Raw genomic sequence first — 9,417 nt, 5'->3', positions numbered from 1 at the left:
TGAGCCCAGGAGTTTGAGGTTGCAGCGAGCTATCATGATACCACTGCACTCTAGCACAGGTGACAGAGTGAGACCCAAAAAAAAAAAAAAAAAAAACCCCACAAAAAAAACAACCAAAAAATGAAGGTGAGTACTTAGTTAATTTATGAGTTTATTTGTGTTTAAACCTTGCACTGTGTAACTGTGTGACTTTGGGCAAGTTATCTCACCTCTGAGACTTCGGTCTTCTCAATTGCAAAATGGGAGTAACACCAGGTTGTTGTTTTTTAATTACACAAAAATAGCGACCCTCAGTAAATAAAACTTAACTTGAGTAGGTCTGAATTTTACCCGGCTTGTATTTCACTCGGTCAGCAAGCTCAGCTAACACTTCTATGTGGCAATACTAGAATCTGGGCATCTCGTATTGAATAAAGAAATGTTTAATTACCTTTTAATTTGGTAATGACATCTCACAAATTTAATTTTGCCTTGCTGTTTATAAAGATAAAATACCACTATTTTAATCTAGTCTCATGTAATCTTGCTTCCAAGGGCAACATAATTAGTTGCTTGTCTGTTTGGAAGATTACGTATGCAGCTTCAGCTGAGCCTAAACCCTAATTGAGTTTTGTTTTATGACTTACGAGAAAGCCTGTGATTTTGGGGCTTCTAAGTGGAGAAGGGAAGAGGGCACAACTCTTTTGCTAGGGGTAGATGTACCCCACCCTTTTCATCAACCACGTATATAGAACATTGTTCTTTGCAGATTACAGAATATGTTTATATTCATATACAACCCTATAGTCTGGGGCTAATATTAATCCGCCTTTTTAGGTGAACATAAACTCACAGAGGTTAAGCAACTTGACTAGGATCATCCAGTTGATAAAGAGCAGACCCAGGACTTAAACTCAGGTGTTTTGACTCCAAATCGTGAGTTCTGGGAAACCATTAGCTCCATATACTATTTCTGCTTTGGGAAGGTTGACAAATTCTGGTGGAATCTCGTTGGGACAGAATCTATTTGTATTTAATAGTAATCATATTGCTATTACATTTACAGTGCTACGTGCCGGGCACTGTGCTAACTGCTTTATAAGCATCCGCCCTATGGGGAAAGTGCTATTAATATTATCCCCATTTTACAGTTGAGCAGACTGAGGCTGGAAGAGGAGACATAACTTGAAGTTGGCAGAGCTGAGACTCATGCTCGGACCACACCTCTCGATGATCTCTGCGGCTGTCTTTGTGCAGGTGAACCCATTCTAGTAACCTCCTCCTGTCCTGAACTCTGGGCTCCCCCGCTCTGATTGCAGCCTCTTTATTGTTGGCTCTCCCCAGTCTGTAGAGGAACCTTCCATGCCCACCAGCTGCACACCCATTGGAAGGAAGGGGGCGTCTCCCATGTGCCCTATTTCTTTGACCCATTGCAGACAAGACTCCTACACGGAGCTTGTGCTTGTTCACTAACTAACACTGAGGGAGGCCTTTTTAGTTTCTTTTCCTCCTCTGATTGATCCACTTAGACTTAAAAAGGTCTCTCTTCTGCTCTCAATTTCCCCCTGGAAAGAGGAGAATGGCATAGAGGGGTGGAGGACAGCTGCCCCGCCCTGCATGGGCCAAATATTCCCCAGGCTGGGGAGCAACAAATGAGCCAGAGCCCTGAGCTCAGAAACAAGAGTCCTGGGTTCTAGATCTGTCTCTGCTGTTTCCTGTGGGGTTTTATGCAAGGCCCTTTCCACCCTGGCCTCGGTTTCTCCTTCTGTAAAAAGAGGCAGTTGGATTAGATGGATAATAGTCTTTGACTTTATGAATGGCCAGTTGTTTGTCCTTGCCTGGTACGGGGAAGCAAGACAGGAGGGAAGGAGGGAAGAGGGAGAGGAGAAGGGGATTTCATGAGGAAGCAGCTTCAGGACAGCACAGGACAAAGGCCACGCAAACTTCGTCGAGGGGGGCAAAAGTCACATGTTCCTTAAGGGCTGCTGCCACGTTGGAAGGTAGCACTCGTCATTGTCATCTTCCTGGTGCCGGCCCATGTTCACGCATATACTGTCAAGATAATTTAAATGGATTTCTAAAAGCTTCTATTTACTTTTAACTCGGTGTGGTGGCGCATGCCTGTAATCCCAGCTACTCGAGAAGCTGAGGTGGGAGGATCACCTGAGCCCAGGAGTTCAAGACCAGCTTGGGCAACATAGCAAGACCCCTGTCTCAAAAAAAAAAAAAGCTTTTATTTCCTTTTGTAATAAAATTACTCAATGTTCTTTTCAAAAAGATTGGAAAACACAGATAAGTCGAGAGCAAAGAATCTAGACCAATAATCTTCAAACCTCTTTAACGTTGTACCTCTAGCATTCTGCTTTGAGCATATATTCCCAATTTATTTATAAGTTATATACATCATAGAGCCCACCTAAGTGCACATTTAGAAAGCTAAGATTTTTTTTAAAAAGTCTTAATTTCTGGAAGCCCAATGGGTCGTCGGGCAGGCTTGCCCCTTTGGAGACCCCTGGCCTGGGCTTGTTAACTTTGTGAGTTTGGAGGAGGCCCAGGACTGGCAGCCCTGTGTCCCTGCGCTGGCTCTGTGCGGCTCCCATCAGGGACTCCGCACACGTTTCCTGGCTGAATGAATGAAAGGATGAATGGAGCCGGGAGACCGCAGGCCAGCGTGGGGAGGGGGGAGGGTGGCTGTGAGCCATCGTGGGAGGGCAGAGCCCTGGGCGTACAGGGAGGCAGGCTCTGCGCTTCACCCGCCAGGCTGGGCCCTTCGGAGCTGGCGATTTCGTGCTTCTGCGACGCAGCCGAAGCAGCCGCCCGCGTTTTGAAAAACCACAGGATCATGGAAAGTCGAGACCGAAAGTGATTGTAGCTTATCCAGGGAGATACCCAGAAAACTGGCTTGCCCCCACTCAAATTGGTGTGCCCCAAATCTCACAACGAGTTTGTGGTTAGGAGGAAGCCTTCCTATTAGTGGGAATAACTAGATATTTAAATAAAAGCGTTTAGGAAATCCGGTTTCCCTAATGAGTTGCCAGCAATTCAAGCCACTACAAGCTATGGCCAAGGTGACTCCTGTTTTCTGAGAAGGGCTCATCCCATTCCTAAGACCTCTGATGAGTAGCTCCACCCAGACCCAGAACACATGAGATTTCAACGGTTTCTTTGTGGGCTTTGGGAGCTGCGGAGCCGGGGAGTGAGAGATTACTGAACCGCGTCAATGCAAGCACGGAACGCTCCCCGGAAACTTCGCATCCCTGCTGGGGTGTGTCTTTGTGTGCATGTGTGTGTGTTAGCATGAAATAAGCATGTAGACAAGTTTAGCTCACTGTCTGGTGCATAGTAGGTTTCAAGAAATGTTAATTCCTTTGCCCGCCTTTTGTGCGTTTGTCCCGGCTGCTGCCTCTGCCTTCGAAGCCCTTGACCGTCCAAATCCCACGCACTTCCCCACCCGGTAGACTCTCCGGATTCCTGGGGGAAGCGCTCCTTCCCTGAATTCCTCCAGCACTTGCTCTCTGGGCCACGCAATTTAGGACCTAATTACGCGCAGCCTCGCGCGGTCCTCCAACTGTTTTCACGGGCGTCTGTGTCGGGTCTCCCCGCTCCTGACCCCCACCCGCCATTAGTTTATACATGGGGAGAGGGGCTGGAGCCGGCGTGGCTCTGCTCAGTCCTGTCCCCGCCATGCACTGAATAAATCATTTAATCTCAGCGTCAGTCTCCCCAACTGCAACGTGGAGATAATGACACCACCTCGCAGGGCTGTCGCCTGGGATACTGGGTGTGAAAGCGCCTAAATCGTTGTACAAATGTAAAGTGCTGTTATTATCACCTCTGTTGAATCTGCTGGAACCCCCCCCCCCCGCACGCCTCCCCGCCTGGTGGAGTGTAGACGATAAATACCTGATTGATTGAACACCGAATGGCTTGGTGACAGCTCCTGTCACGGGCTCCAGAGAGCACGGGTTGGAGCCTAATCCTGCGATTACTGCCTTCATTGACAATGCAAAATCTCCTGCATTTTCCAAATCCCTAAGTACCCTCAGCCTTCAGCTGATAAGCAGGGGCTGCGGCCCCCCCGGAAAACACAACTGCTCCCCGCAAAACGCCCCTTGGCTGTACCACAGCGCCCCCCACAGGCAGCCCAGGCAGCACGTGGAAAGGTGGAAGCTGCTCCTCTCAAGGTGGTGGTTGGGGACAGTCTTGCCAGGGACCTCCCTGCAGAAGACTCAGCAAGCCCAAAGGAACACTGATCCTTTTTGTTCAAGGTATCACAGCATCGGGAGAAGCTGGTAGAATATTTCCCTGTACACTTTATAAATGAGAAAAAAAAAAAAAGGGGTGCAGGCAGCAGCCACCCACAGGCAGTGAGAAAGAGCAGTGTTTTGTTTGCGAGGTTTTGATAAGAAGCCAAGCAGTTACTTCTCCCCTCTATGTTGAAAACTCTGGTTCGGGCTTGCTGGCGAACGCCGTGCAAAGCTCATCTTTTGTTAGTCTGCCGAACAATGTTATTGGTTATAATTGGGGCAATTATGGGCTGCTTGAGGAAGCTAAACACAGATGTTGAAGCCCAGGATCAGGGTATTCAAGTCCAAAGCAGCTTGCTTTAAATAGTCCATTTCCCCAATCATCCTGCCTTACTTGAAATTCCCCCAGAACTTGCCCGTGTTCAGAGGGACTCGGGGGAGGAGGGGCTGGGTGGGGAAGGCTGGGAGGCACGAGAGAGACTTGCAGGGAAGGAGATGCACAAAGGGAGGAGGAGACAGGGAAGGAGGCTGGGGCAGCGGCGGGAGTTTGGACGCTGCGACTTGCGAACGGAGTGTTGCGCACGACCTGGGCAGAGACCGTTAGGTGGGGGCGATGGGTGCGGGGAGACAGACGCCAAGCAAGAGAGGAGACCTCAAAATGACTCGGGGTCTGGGAGACCAAGGTCGTGCCCGCAGGAATTCTCTCTGGAATCCGCACGCGGCGGCCGCGCTCAGCCGTGTACAGGTGGAGCGCGCCCCCCAGCTCTGGCGCCTCCCCGCATCGTTAGTAGCAATTTCCATTCAGGACAAACGGGAGAAAGGTTCCCTCTGGATTAAAAACTCGCATGCAAACGGCGTCAAGTTCAGTGCCAGCCTGCACAGCACATCGGGGAAGGAAAGATGCCACGGAGGGAGAAAACCGTCACAGGAGGACCAGGGGCTTCCCGGGGCCACCCTGGAAGGCAAGTCCCTTCCCAAGGGCCTGCCCCTCCCCTGACCTCCCACGGCCACCGCCCGCCCACAGAGAGCCGCGACAAAGTAGGGGCGACAACTGGGGAAGCAAAACTTTTCCTCATTTCCAAGTTCAGCTCTTTCTTCTTCTGCATCTCTCTTTGAGGTTAAAAAAAAACAAAACAAAAAACGACAAAAACCCCTCAACCCTCCCCCTCTGAGTGCTGCAAATGAGATGAAGAAATCATCTCACAGGAGGCCAGCAGCGTCCACACTGGACAAAGGAGCGGGCTGAGCAGCCAGCCCCCGGCCGCCCTGCCCTCCCGAGGCTCCGCGCCGGTGGCCTCGGTCGGGGCTGGGGTCCGCGTGCGGTCGCCTACCTGAGAGCTGTCAGTCGCCGGGCTCCCTCGGATGGATGTGAGGCTCGGTTCCGCCGTATCAGCCACAGCAGCCTATATATCCTCCCCCCACGCACAGCCCTCCCCGTCCCTGCCCACCTCGATGACACATACACACGCTGACCCCCTCAATCAACCAAACAGCGGCACCTGCAAGCCTTCCTGGCTGGTCCCCTCCCCCTGGCGCTGCGATCAGACCTGTGACATCCCGACCTCCCCATCAATCCATCCTCCAGCCTGCTTTACCTGGACTCTGTTCAGCCAGGAGCCACGGCTGCCTTCCCTCTGCTTCCAGAGGCACTGCGAGGGCTGGCGGGGAGCTCCGGCAAGTCAGTCAGGAAAAAAGCCTCCCGGTGACAGTGACGAGGCAGACCCCAAATCCTGGAGTCTCCTGGAGCAACCTTTTTGCCTGAGGAGTGGAGAATAGGAAGCAGGCAGGAGGAAGGGGAAGCTCACGCCAAACGCCCACCGCACGCAGAAGCCCAGAGCTGAGCTGAGCCAAGCCCCTCCTAATGTCACCGTCCCCAGCTAGGCCACTCGAGGGGGCGGCTCTACCTGCTGCGGGCCAGGTCAGGAGGCATCTCCACAGGTGCCCACGGCACAGCGCAACGTAAAACGCTGAGACTTGACATTCAGACTGAAGTGTCTGAAATTCTGGCTCTACCGCCAGAGCCAGGCACTTCTCTTTGTGAATCTCAGGTTCTCCTGCAAAATGGGCGTCCTGGCTCCCTGGACGGTTGTGAGTAGAAAAAGGAGATTCTGCTCACCCCTGGACACACGAGGCTTCTAGTAAATGGTAGTGATGCCTTCACTGCTTCCCCACACCCTTTTCACAGTAATTAGTACCACCTGCCTCTAGAAATCCCATGTTAGTGTCCGCTGTCGCAAGAGAGAGATTTTAAAGCTCCTTCTGCACCTTAGGGTGTCACCACCAAGCACCCTGGGGGCTGGGAAGCTGCCAGAGATGCCCTGTCCCTCACTGAGGAACCTCCTTTCCTTCTGGGGCTCCGATGGGAGTGGGCTTCGGGAGGGTAGCTTGGGGACTCCTCCTTTCCTTGCCCTAGATGAATTGCACCATGGCTCCGTCCTTGGTTTCCCCAAGAGGATCTGAAATATTCCAGAATCTCGGGGTTTGAGCCTATGTCATCCAAGGAGCTGAAGCATTGCTCACGTGGTAAGCCTGGCTCTCTTGCCGACCGGCCTGGGCGGAGAAGGATCGAGGGAGGTGTCTGCTCTGCTAATGGGGATTGGGTTTCCTTTTGGGGTGATGGAAACGTTCTGGAATTACATCATGGTGATGGGTGCACAACATCGGGAATATAATGATGGATTTTATGTTGTGGGAATTATATCTCAATAAACAGAAAGTAGATAAAGAAGGAAAGCATCTGCTCAGGTTAAGAGCAAAAAGTTCTGGAATAAAATTTCCCTTTCATCTGTGTCCACAGCCAGCAGGAGGGCCCAGGAGATCAACACACTCGTAATTCCTCACTTAGATCTTGTTACCCAAACCTTACACTTCGTTACTGTGAAAGCCACCACTGTGAACTCTGGGAAACCAGCATGTTCACGGCATGACATGGGGTCACTTTTGCACTCTGCTGTACTTTGTTTCCCAGGCCCGGAGCCCAATTTCATACATGCTGTGGCAGATACTGCAGGCTGCCTACCCAATACCCATTCCCCTGTTCTTCCTTACCAAATAGTACCCTTGATTTTATTCTAGGTGGCACTGTGTGCAGCTAAAAGACTACATTTCCCAGCCTTCCTTGTGGTCAAGGGTAGCCAATGAGAATCAAGGTGTAGGTGCTTGGGCGGGGCTTCCACGAATGCTCTTTTAAAGGGGATCAACTCAGCTAAAGGTGTCTTCTCTCTTCTTTGCCCTCCCTTCTTCCTGCCTGGAACACAAATGTGATGGATGGAGCTCTAGCAGCTATCTTGGATCATGAGACAACTTTGAGGATGGAAATGATGCACTAAAGGTGACGGAGCATAAAGATGCAAGGATTCTGGGTCCCCTATGACTGTGGAGCTGCCATATCAATCTTGGACTTCCAACCTTCTACTTTTTTTTTCTTCTTAAAAGAAAAAAACCCAAACCTTTATTTCAAATGTCAGTCAAGGGTTCAGTTACCTATTGCTGTATAACAAGTGGCACCGAAGAGAGAAGCTTAAAACAACCAACCACTTATTTGTCTCATGATTCTGCAGCCTGGGAATTTAGGCTAGGCTCAGCAGAGCAGTTCTTCTGGTTCTTCTGGTTGGTCTTAGCTTGACTCTCTCATGCATCTGCAGTTAGCTGCAGGTTGATCTCAGAAGGTTGACCGGCTGTCAGCTGGGGACCTTGGTTTTTGTCTTTATGTCTTATCCTTCATGTGTCTCTCACATCCCTCCAGCATGTTAGCCTGGCATGGTCTTGAGGTGTGAACACAAGCAAATACAATCTAGCAGGTGAACAAGCACAATCATGTAGAACCTCTTGAGGCCTAAGTGTGGTGCTGGCAACTTCACTGCTTTTGCTACATTTATTGGCTAAAGCCAGTCACAAGGCTGTCCAAAGCCAGGCTAGATGGAGGCTACAATGTCACAGGACAAAAAACGGTGGCTATACTGAAGCCATTCGTTGGAGTCATCAAAAACTTTAACCCTCCATGTTTTGTTTAAGCCACTTATTTGGATTTTCGGTTACATCCAGCGGAAAATCATCTTAAATGACGTACCTGCCTTTGAGCACCTAGTCATTCCCAGCATGTTCGGGTACCTAAATGCTTTGTTCCACTTGCAGTTGAGGGAAAGAAAAAGTTAGGGGGGGCCGGGCGCGGTGGCTCTCGCCTGTAATCCTAGGACTCTGGGAGGCCGAGGCGGGCGGATTATTTGAGCTCAGGAGTTTGAAACCAGCCTGAGCAAGAGCGAGACCCAGCCTCTACTAAAATTAGAAAGAAATTAATTGGACAACTAAAAATATATAGAAAAAATTAACCGGGCATGGTGGCGCATGCCTGTAGTCCCAGCTACTCGGGAGGCTGAGGCAGAAGGATTGCTTGAGCCGGGGAATTTGAGGGTGCTGTGAGCTAGGATGACGCCACAGCACTCTAGCCCGGGCAACACAGTGAGACTGTGTCTCAAAAAAAAAAAAAAACTAGGGGGAAAAGTCACTTAGCTTCTCTGAACTTTTATGTCCTCATTTACCAAGTAGGAGGGTTGAACCCAACGACCTGGACGTTCTCTGTGGGTTGGATGAAGGTGTGTGTCGTGTCAGGCTGTCTTCTGTGCTAGGCGGAGGGGGAGGGCAGGATGAAGCCAGGGAGGGAGTTTAAGACCACCGTTGAGAGGGTGTAGAACTTTGCCCTTCAGAAAAGCACAAGCAAACTAGGAAGGGTGCAGACCGGGCGATGTCTGTGGTTGCTTACAGGCACTTGCCTTGACACTTTGCTGCTGAGTCATGGCACCTGAGGGCCACGGGGTTCCCTCAGGTGCGGTGACTGGCCACGGAGCAGAAATCTGCCGCCTGCTTTTCTGATCGGCGAGATGCATTTATTAAAATAGTTGGAGGGGCAAGGTGCGGTGGCTCACGCCTGTAATCCCAGAGCTTTGGGAGGCTGAGGGGCGGATCGCTTGAGGGTAGGAGTTCGAGGCTGCAGTGAGCTATGATTGGGCCCCTGAACTCCAGCCTGGGCACCAGAGCAAGACCCTGTCTCTAAAAAAAAACCATATATATATGAAATAAAATAGTTGGAGAGGAAAGGTCATGACGTCTTATTTTTCCTGCTTTTGAGGCAGTGGAAGTTCACTCCTGCCTACACCAGCTTGTCATCCTCTTGCGTTAAAGAGGCCCAAGCCAG

The 9,417-nt window shown here is 50.6% G+C and overlaps 1 protein-coding gene across 1 annotated transcript in view; it reads right to left on the bottom strand.

Annotated features, from left to right (window-relative positions):
* PNOC (prepronociceptin) overlaps positions 1-5,742 on the bottom strand; it is a 26,148-nt gene extending 20,406 nt beyond the window's left edge. Inside the window, exon 1 of the mRNA XM_012654937.1 lies at positions 5,558-5,742. The gene's annotated coding sequence lies outside the window, so the exon portion shown is untranslated. The remainder of the gene's footprint in view (positions 1-5,557) is intronic.
* Positions 5,743-9,417: the final 3,675 nt, after the last annotated feature.

The sequence above is a fragment of the Propithecus coquereli genome, unplaced genomic scaffold (assembly GCF_000956105.1).
Source record: "Propithecus coquereli isolate 6110/MARCELLA unplaced genomic scaffold, Pcoq_1.0 Scaffold451, whole genome shotgun sequence".
Lineage (NCBI taxonomy): Eukaryota > Metazoa > Chordata > Mammalia > Primates > Indriidae > Propithecus > Propithecus coquereli.
Note: the sequence above shows the minus strand (reverse complement) of the source record. Positions and strands in the feature narration are given on the sequence as shown.